This window comes from Cryptomeria japonica, chromosome 10, assembly GCF_030272615.1.
Source record: "Cryptomeria japonica chromosome 10, Sugi_1.0, whole genome shotgun sequence".
Taxonomy (NCBI): Eukaryota; Viridiplantae; Streptophyta; class Pinopsida; order Cupressales; family Cupressaceae; genus Cryptomeria; species Cryptomeria japonica.
The window spans coordinates 809,579,004-809,586,816 of record NC_081414.1 but is presented as its reverse complement, the minus strand read 5'-3'; the positions used below and the strand labels follow the sequence as shown (position 1 = coordinate 809,586,816).

At 35.5% G+C, this 7,813-nt stretch overlaps 1 non-coding gene across 1 annotated transcript; it reads left to right on the top strand.

Moving 5' to 3' along the window:
- Positions 1-389: 389 nt before the first annotated feature.
- TRNAP-UGG (transfer RNA proline (anticodon UGG)) lies at positions 390-461 on the top strand. Its single transcript has one exon. It is a non-coding gene; the product is annotated as a tRNA-Pro (tRNA).
- Positions 462-7,813: the final 7,352 nt, after the last annotated feature.

Below are 7,813 nucleotides of genomic sequence, written 5' to 3'. Positions count from 1 at the left end.
AACTGTAATTGAAATAGAAAACACTCATGTCTATTAGGATGACCATCATTTGAATTTTTGATTCACCAAAATAACCTATGTATTAGATTATGCATGAATGGCAATGAAACTATTTTCCCTATAAAATGACAACTATACAACTCCATGGAAACTTGAAGAATGATGAACAATTTAACCAACAATCTTCCTTATCACTAGATTACATGCGTATGGTTCAAAGTTTTTTATTTCTTTTCAGCAAACCAATTTTCTTAATATCTTGCAATCAAGGTGTTCGATTATGTCAATTTGTAACCAATTATTGACCAAATGATTGAGGTTTTAAAATTGAAAACCATTTTTACTGTTTTGTTAATATTCAGAAAGGAATACCAAAGATTTTAAACAAAGGGCATTTGGTCTAGTGGTATGATTCTCGCTTTGGGTGCGAGAGGTCCCGAGTTCGATTCTCGAAATGCCCCTTTACTTGATTTGATCTGAACGAGTGATGCAACATTTTTTATTTTATATATCAAATCCTATTGTAGTTTGAAGATCTTAATGGTTTTAGTCGATATCCAACTAAAGGTTGTCAAATAACCACAGTATTGAAAGAAAAGCAATAAAGCAGTAGAAATACTAATACAACTCAATAAAAAAATTTCTCAGGTAGTGCAAATATTCTATTATTTGAAGATACAACTGATTTAAGAATAAATATCTTGATATCAATTACAATTTATTTTTATTTTTATGGAAGTCCAGACCTGCTAGCACGACAACCCAGCAAGAATATGAACGAAGTAATTTTTGCCACGGGGTAACAGTCCTACAACTGATAGAAAATCACTTCAATTAGATTCTGATCACTCTAATACTCCTACAACAGTTAGACTTCAACTCTAATACTGCTCAGTCAAAATTACTGCTCTAAGTTGATCCAGTCTGTAACCCTTCTAGCTGCAATCTGTGACCTTAAATTTTATTTGCAGTAAAGATTTGTTAAATTTCTCTGCAAACATATTTTCTGTAGAGCAGTACTCCATTACAATTTGATTAGAATTTTACATGATCTTGAACAAACTGGTGGGCTCTGTTCTTCCATGGTATTTGGCATTCTTTGCAATTGTATGTAACTGTAATCTGAAACAGCTGGAAAGACTCCATCCTCCTCATATGAAAACCTAATAAGCTGCTAATAACTTAATTTTTATTGAATACTGTAGCCAAACAGGGTGACTAATTTCATGCCCTCTATGATTAGGTTTATTTTTAATAAAAATATTTGTATTTAATTTTTTTTTTAATTTAATTTAAATAGTGTGAATCAAATCTTTATAATTGGTTTATTATCTATATTCTGGGAAATGAAAAATTATTAAAAATTATATATCTATATAGAAAATCACTTTATTTACAATATTGTAAATAATAATAAAAAAAAAAATCTATTGAAAATAGATATTTCAAACCTAAAAATTCTATCATTCCTAAAAATTTGTGTTCTTATAACATCAATTTTTTCAAACCAATCATAGTATCCATAAATAATTTATATAATATATTAAATTTAATAAATAATTCTTGATTTTTATAAAATCAAGTTTATTTTAAAAAGAATAATAATATAGTCATATAATGTTTCACATTAGTTTCGTTTCTATTAATTTGCATTTTGTCCTAAAATATGTCGTTTAGGTAATTGCTTTTCGAATATAGGTTTGATATTTTGCACGACTGAGTAGGCATCTGTTGTTCCTTCGCTCTTAACATATATGATTGTCTCTAAACTTTGTTGCCACTGGACGATGAGAGCAAGAGCAAGATGGTGAAGAGGAAGAAAAGCATGCAGAGAACCCAAAGCTTGTGTTCAATATTAGGGCTAATGCCAATGTGTTAGAGAATGGCTACAAATGGCACAAATATGGAGAAAAACCTTTATCAAGCAGGATTCATTCTTGGTTTGTTTTCTACGGCATACAATAGATAGGGCTATATTTATTCCTGTTAATTGAGGTTCAAATTATCAAGGTAGTTTTTATGATTTTCTATGAGCTTTCAATTGATCTGCTAGTTTTTGAGATTTGTTCAATTACCAGAAGCCACTACATGCGCTCTAAAGCCAATTGTTGCTATTTTTTTATTTGATTTTGTTGATTGGACATTGTTACACAGAGAGACAGCTTTAGAAAAAATGGAATTGCAGGGATGCATTGATTATTTGAAGAATCCATTCAATTTCTGTTTTAGTTTTGGTTTGGAAAATATATGTATCATTTCCTACCTGCAAATATTGTCCTGCATATGGGGCTTTCTGAAGTTAACTAAATCTTCATACCTTAGCTTACATAGATCAGTGAACTCAACATGATTCTGTAATCCTTTCAACAGATTGCCCTATCTAATCTTCTGCCCAGTTGTTTTGTCATCTGTCTTGAATGGTAGTGGTATGAGATAATGACTCTCTTGGCAGAGTATTTGCCTGATCCAGCAGTAGGAACAACTGTAATCGTCATCCAGACTACCAACCTCATGTACATTGTCCCAATGACACTGAGCTCCTATTTTATATACATTAGAGTGGACAATGACCTAGGTGCATTGAGGCCTGAAAGGGTATTACTTGCCACTGTGGTAGCCCTTCGATGTGCACTTGAAATAGGCCTGATCAATGCGACATGGACTGCCTTATTCAAGGATGATGCAGTTAGAGAGAGCCTCTGTTCTCCCCCTTACCAAGTCTCTCGATAACACTGATCAGCTCCTGTGTATAGACCCCATACACACCCTGCTTTTGAAAAAAACAAACAGTTAAACAAGCTAATCAAAACAACACAGTAAAACAGAATCTAGATTTATCATCTGTGAATACATATGTTTAGGCTTCGATGGAAAAGAGAGATAGCAAATAGTTAGAGATTTATTTCTTATTCATCAAAAGTCTCCGTAGCTTCTCCACAACCAAAGAAAAAACTTCCCCCAAATTCCTCAAACCTCTTCTGCCAACAAAAGCCAAAAACTCCTCATTGAGGAGAAAACAAACCAAAAATAGAAACTGCCAAATCTAACAGTCGCCACCCAAAAAGACGACACGAACAGCTGAAAAACAATTGATGGATAGTGGAAACCAAAAATTATTCATCCGTTACAACATCTTCTGTCTTTGAAAGAATCGGCGGTTACATTAAAGGACAAATGGGCTAATGTGTTCACAACGGATGAGGGTGTTTCTAGCCTTGACAGCAGCTGTTAATGCTCATTATGGCCCTCTGTGACCTGGACAATTGCTCTCAGAAAACAGGGTGTGGGCTATTGAGAGGTAAGGCCAAACCTGCCACTGATATTGGAATCAATAGTTCGTTTGTTTCACTTCCTTGGCGCTACTTTTGCCATGGCTCTGGTTTCTGGCTTAAGGTTGATTTTGTTGCCCGCTAGTTGCTCAAATTGCCTGTGCTCTCTCATCAACGTTTTTTACTTTAAAGATTACAATGCAGAATTAGAAGAATTGGAAGACTGCAATAACCTCAAATTGGCTGTTCATCTCTTTTGTACAGAGACTTTCGTAAGCCCATTATCTGTAAATATAAGGATTCCGAGTATTTTTCCCATGCAATGTGATACTTATAATATTTATTTTTCCTCTGAAACTGCTGTGGTTGCATAAGTCTATTGAATAGGGTTATGCAGAGTTGAGTGTTTGCATCAGTTTAGTATCAGAGCATTTTAAGATGCTGGGAATGGAAGCTTTTGGGAGGAATTTTATTAGCTAGGAGAAGACTCAGAACGGCAGATGTTGAATTTGTTAGGTCAATATTTTACTGCTGTGGTTGTATAAGTTTATTGAATAGGGTTGTGCAGAGCTGAGTGTCTGCATCAGTTTAGTATCAGAGCATTTTAAGATGCTGGGAATGGAAGTTTTTGGGAGGAATTTTATTAGCTAGGAGAAAACTCAGAACAGCAGAGGTTGAATTTGTTATGTCAATATTTTAAAATCTTTCTACTGATGTAGCTATTTTGAGCATAAGAAGTCTGGTTGTGTGATTGGCAAGAGAAGAAGGAAGTACTATTTGTGATTGATGATTGATGAAAACGTGGCAGGGCTTGAGGGATGTGTCCAGCTTGTGTTGCCCTTCATTTTAATCTTATTAAAACAAAGACGAAGGAATTTCTAATGGAAACTCTCTCTAAAAGAGAGATTAAAATTATTCAAGGAGGATAGAAGGAACTAACACAGGTTTATTATATAATCGCTTAGAGAGAGACCATTTGCAGAGGGGATATCTGTTGTTGAAATTGTTAGAGAGTCTGGCACATTGTAAGACAAATGAACTACAGGAACCCAGGGCAGAAGTTCACCAAGCAGCAGATGAAGAATGTGCATCGGAGGCAATATGGTAATTGAGGAGGATTCCCTTGCTTCTTTAACAGAGGAAAGGAGAGTAGATGTGCAGACAAGGGCTAGTTCCAGAAAACAAGTGTTATTTGCTGTATATTTGTTGCAAGTTAGAGTGTTCTTCTTCTAAGTATTGTCTGTAGAGGAATGTGATGGTTGCTGATGATAGCTATTCAAGTGAAGCTTCCACATTCTCAAAGTGTTCCTGATCAAGAATGAGGTAGGAGAAATTATAGGATGAGGTGAGCAAGTTTTGTTTTGTGTAGGAAGACGTTACTTATTGATATTGTGGATAGGGAAAATGTGGTAAAGCTCATCAAGATAAGATATAGTTGTAGTTGTGTATTTGATTATTGGTTTTGGGGCATTAACTTGCAGTTGTGTCTTCTGAACTTGTGTTAATTTTTTCAAAGGGATGAAGAATAATATTAGAATGTTGATAAATGGTCAATTATTTGTTCATTCCAAAGGAAAGTGGAGAAGAGAGTTGCAGCTCTGTTTTGGGGCTGAAGAGATAATTATGGAGTTATATTATGATGTGAAGAAGAGGCTAACCAAGTTGGAAGAAAGAGTAAGACAAAGACAGCGGAAGAAGCTAACAAGGGACCAGTAAAAGGAGTTGCAACAATTGAGTTTGGGTTGGAGGAGTTATGGTGCATGTTGGAAGATTATGAGGCATGTAACAACAAGAAGCCAAAGAAAAATAAATCTATAGCAAAGGTGTTGAAGAGTTATGAGAAGGTGAAAAAGAATGGTGAGAAAAATTATTGACCTTGTGGGCAAGAGCCATTCTCAGAGAGGAAAGTCATTGAGTCAAGGACTAGACAAGTAGTGGAGTTGTTGGAAAAGGAAAGATAGAATCTATTGAAGAGTTGGCACAAATATCAATGGATAAAAGACCTTTATGTGAGATCTTCCTAGAGTCACAGAGAGTAGTAATAGTTGAATGGGATGAAGATGTAGAAATAGTTGAGTTTGATGGAGCTTTTGAGTTGTGTTACCCCTAATAAGGGGAAGGCATTGAAGATTACAATGCAGAATGAGAAGAGTTGGAAGACTGCAATGAGAAAGAATGCAACCTATCACAAGAAGAGTCCCAAATTGTTGTGGCCGGGGAGGCAGTCCACCTTGGAGAGGAAGCTACAGCAGAAATGGAGATCGTTGGGGGCCCATATGTGATGAAGATTTAATATTTTTAGAGAACACAACTTGCTGAAAACAGCTAGATGAAGGTCTAGAGAATCCCATTAGTGGGGAAGAAAGACTAGAATATTGTCATTTTCCTAAAGAAAGAACAAGGGTGATTGAGGAAAGAAATAAAGCACAAGTCTTTGTTTTGCAGCAAAAGAGGACAATGAAGAAAAGGAGTTGACTTGTGAACAACATCATGCAAAGTCAAGAAACAAAGACCTCATAACGAAAGTACTTGAAAGCATGCCTAAATGGCATAATGTGGAGGAAGAAGGACTTATGGGAAATTTGTATCCCCTTAACTTTATTTCTGTTTTAAATGATTTATATGTAGGTGATACAAGTGGTGTAAAGAGCAATGATGATTTTTAGTGGAGCAGAACACTGAAGCCTTCAAGGACTTGGGAAAAGAGGAAGAAGACCAATTGACAAAGGAGGAGGTCTCTATTCCAACAAGGAAGCGAAAAAAGAAAAAATGTGACGATTTGAAGAGATACCAAATCTGGTGGAAGAGAATGCTGTGGCTTGGTTCTTCAAGTCAAAAGGATGGTTCTATCATCTATTCTAACCTCTTATGTTTGATGTAGTAGCATCCTAGGATAAAAAGCAATCCTACATCACCAAAAAAATATGTAATAGTTAAGTCGTTAAGATTCTTAATGTTTTAATTTGTTGAAGTTTGCTTTTATGTAAATAAACTTTGAACTGAGAGGTTCAAAATTTTAAAAGAAGGCTAGATTGATGCAAATTGACTCCTTACAATCAGGAAGACTGCTGAATTGAACTTTTAGGGAAACAACAGTTACGTACTCCAAAAGTAGAGAGTTTGGGGGTTAAATTAGGAGATGGTAACTATGGTTAGAAGTAGGATATGTTATGATTTAGTAGGAAGGGAATAGAGGATGGATTGGCTGTGCGTCTCTTTTGTATAGAGAGTTTTGTAAGCCCTTTATTTGTAAATATAAGGATTCTGAGTATTTTCCTGTGCAATTCGATACTCATAATATTTCTTTCTCCTCTGAAACTTATGTCGTATAAGTCTATTGAATAGGGTTGTGTAGAGCTAAGTGTCTGCATCAATAAAGCTCTTCGAGTTTTGTCAGAATGAGGGCACTTGTAGGGGTGAAGAAAGAGATGTCAATTTTTGTTGATAAACAAGAACTGTGATGTAACTGGAGTCCCTCCCATTTGCAATAAATTTGAGATTTGTAACAATGTCGGGGGTAAGTTGTAGTTGCAAGTTATATTAGGTGATGGCAGGTGTTGTTGGTAGTTGTTGACGTGTATTTTGTACACAGCCTAACACAGAATAAAATACCCAAGGGTACCTTATCCTCTCTTGAGAAAATAGTCTCTAACTGCTGAAGATTCACGTAAAGGATCAGTTAGGTAGACTCCAAGGTTCTTTGATGTAGGGTCTCTACGTGTGGACAAGCTCCAGTGGTATGATGTGATTTGCTGGAATCACAAGGGGACTTACATTGAACTTCCGATCTGCTTTGCTGGACATAGGCTCTTACTAACTTAGATTAAAAAAATGGAAAAAGGATAAGGGCGAAGAGAGGATCTAATCCTAATACTAAGAATGTAGGAGCAATGATTGATTTTTGATGAAACTCTAACTAGGTCTTGTTTTGACATCAATGGAACATCTACACAAGACTAGTGCGATCTTCTATGGGAAGCTTTATGATGTTCAAATCATCACCGCAGGCATAGATACCATCCAAGTTGATGCATATCAATGAAGAAGCGACAAATTGAAATTGAGCTTGAGCTGAACGATTCCAGTTGACTACGCAAGGCAAGTCTGCAATCAACAAACTGCTAGTAGTATGGATATACGAATTTCACCATCAATCAAGCACATTTCCTCCATTCATCTAATCATTTACCATCTAGGATTGAAGACTCAACAAGAAACCATGCAAATTGCAAGAAACGACATATTTCACCATTACTTCAATGAAAATGGAATTTGTTTACAATCAATGGCAACAATTTCTTGCCTTGTCCTCCTATTCTACTCTCTATCTACTAACTACTTTCAACTATTTCTATACTATCTCTCTCTAATTCTCTCTAATTAATTTTTACAAAATGAAATGTCTGGGCTTATATAGTGCCCACAATACAATTTGATGGCTTAGATCAATTCAAGATCAATGGCCAAGATTCAACAATGAAAACCCTAATTAGGGTTTGTTACAACCATTACATAACATTTAATGCTCGACCAATGACAAAATT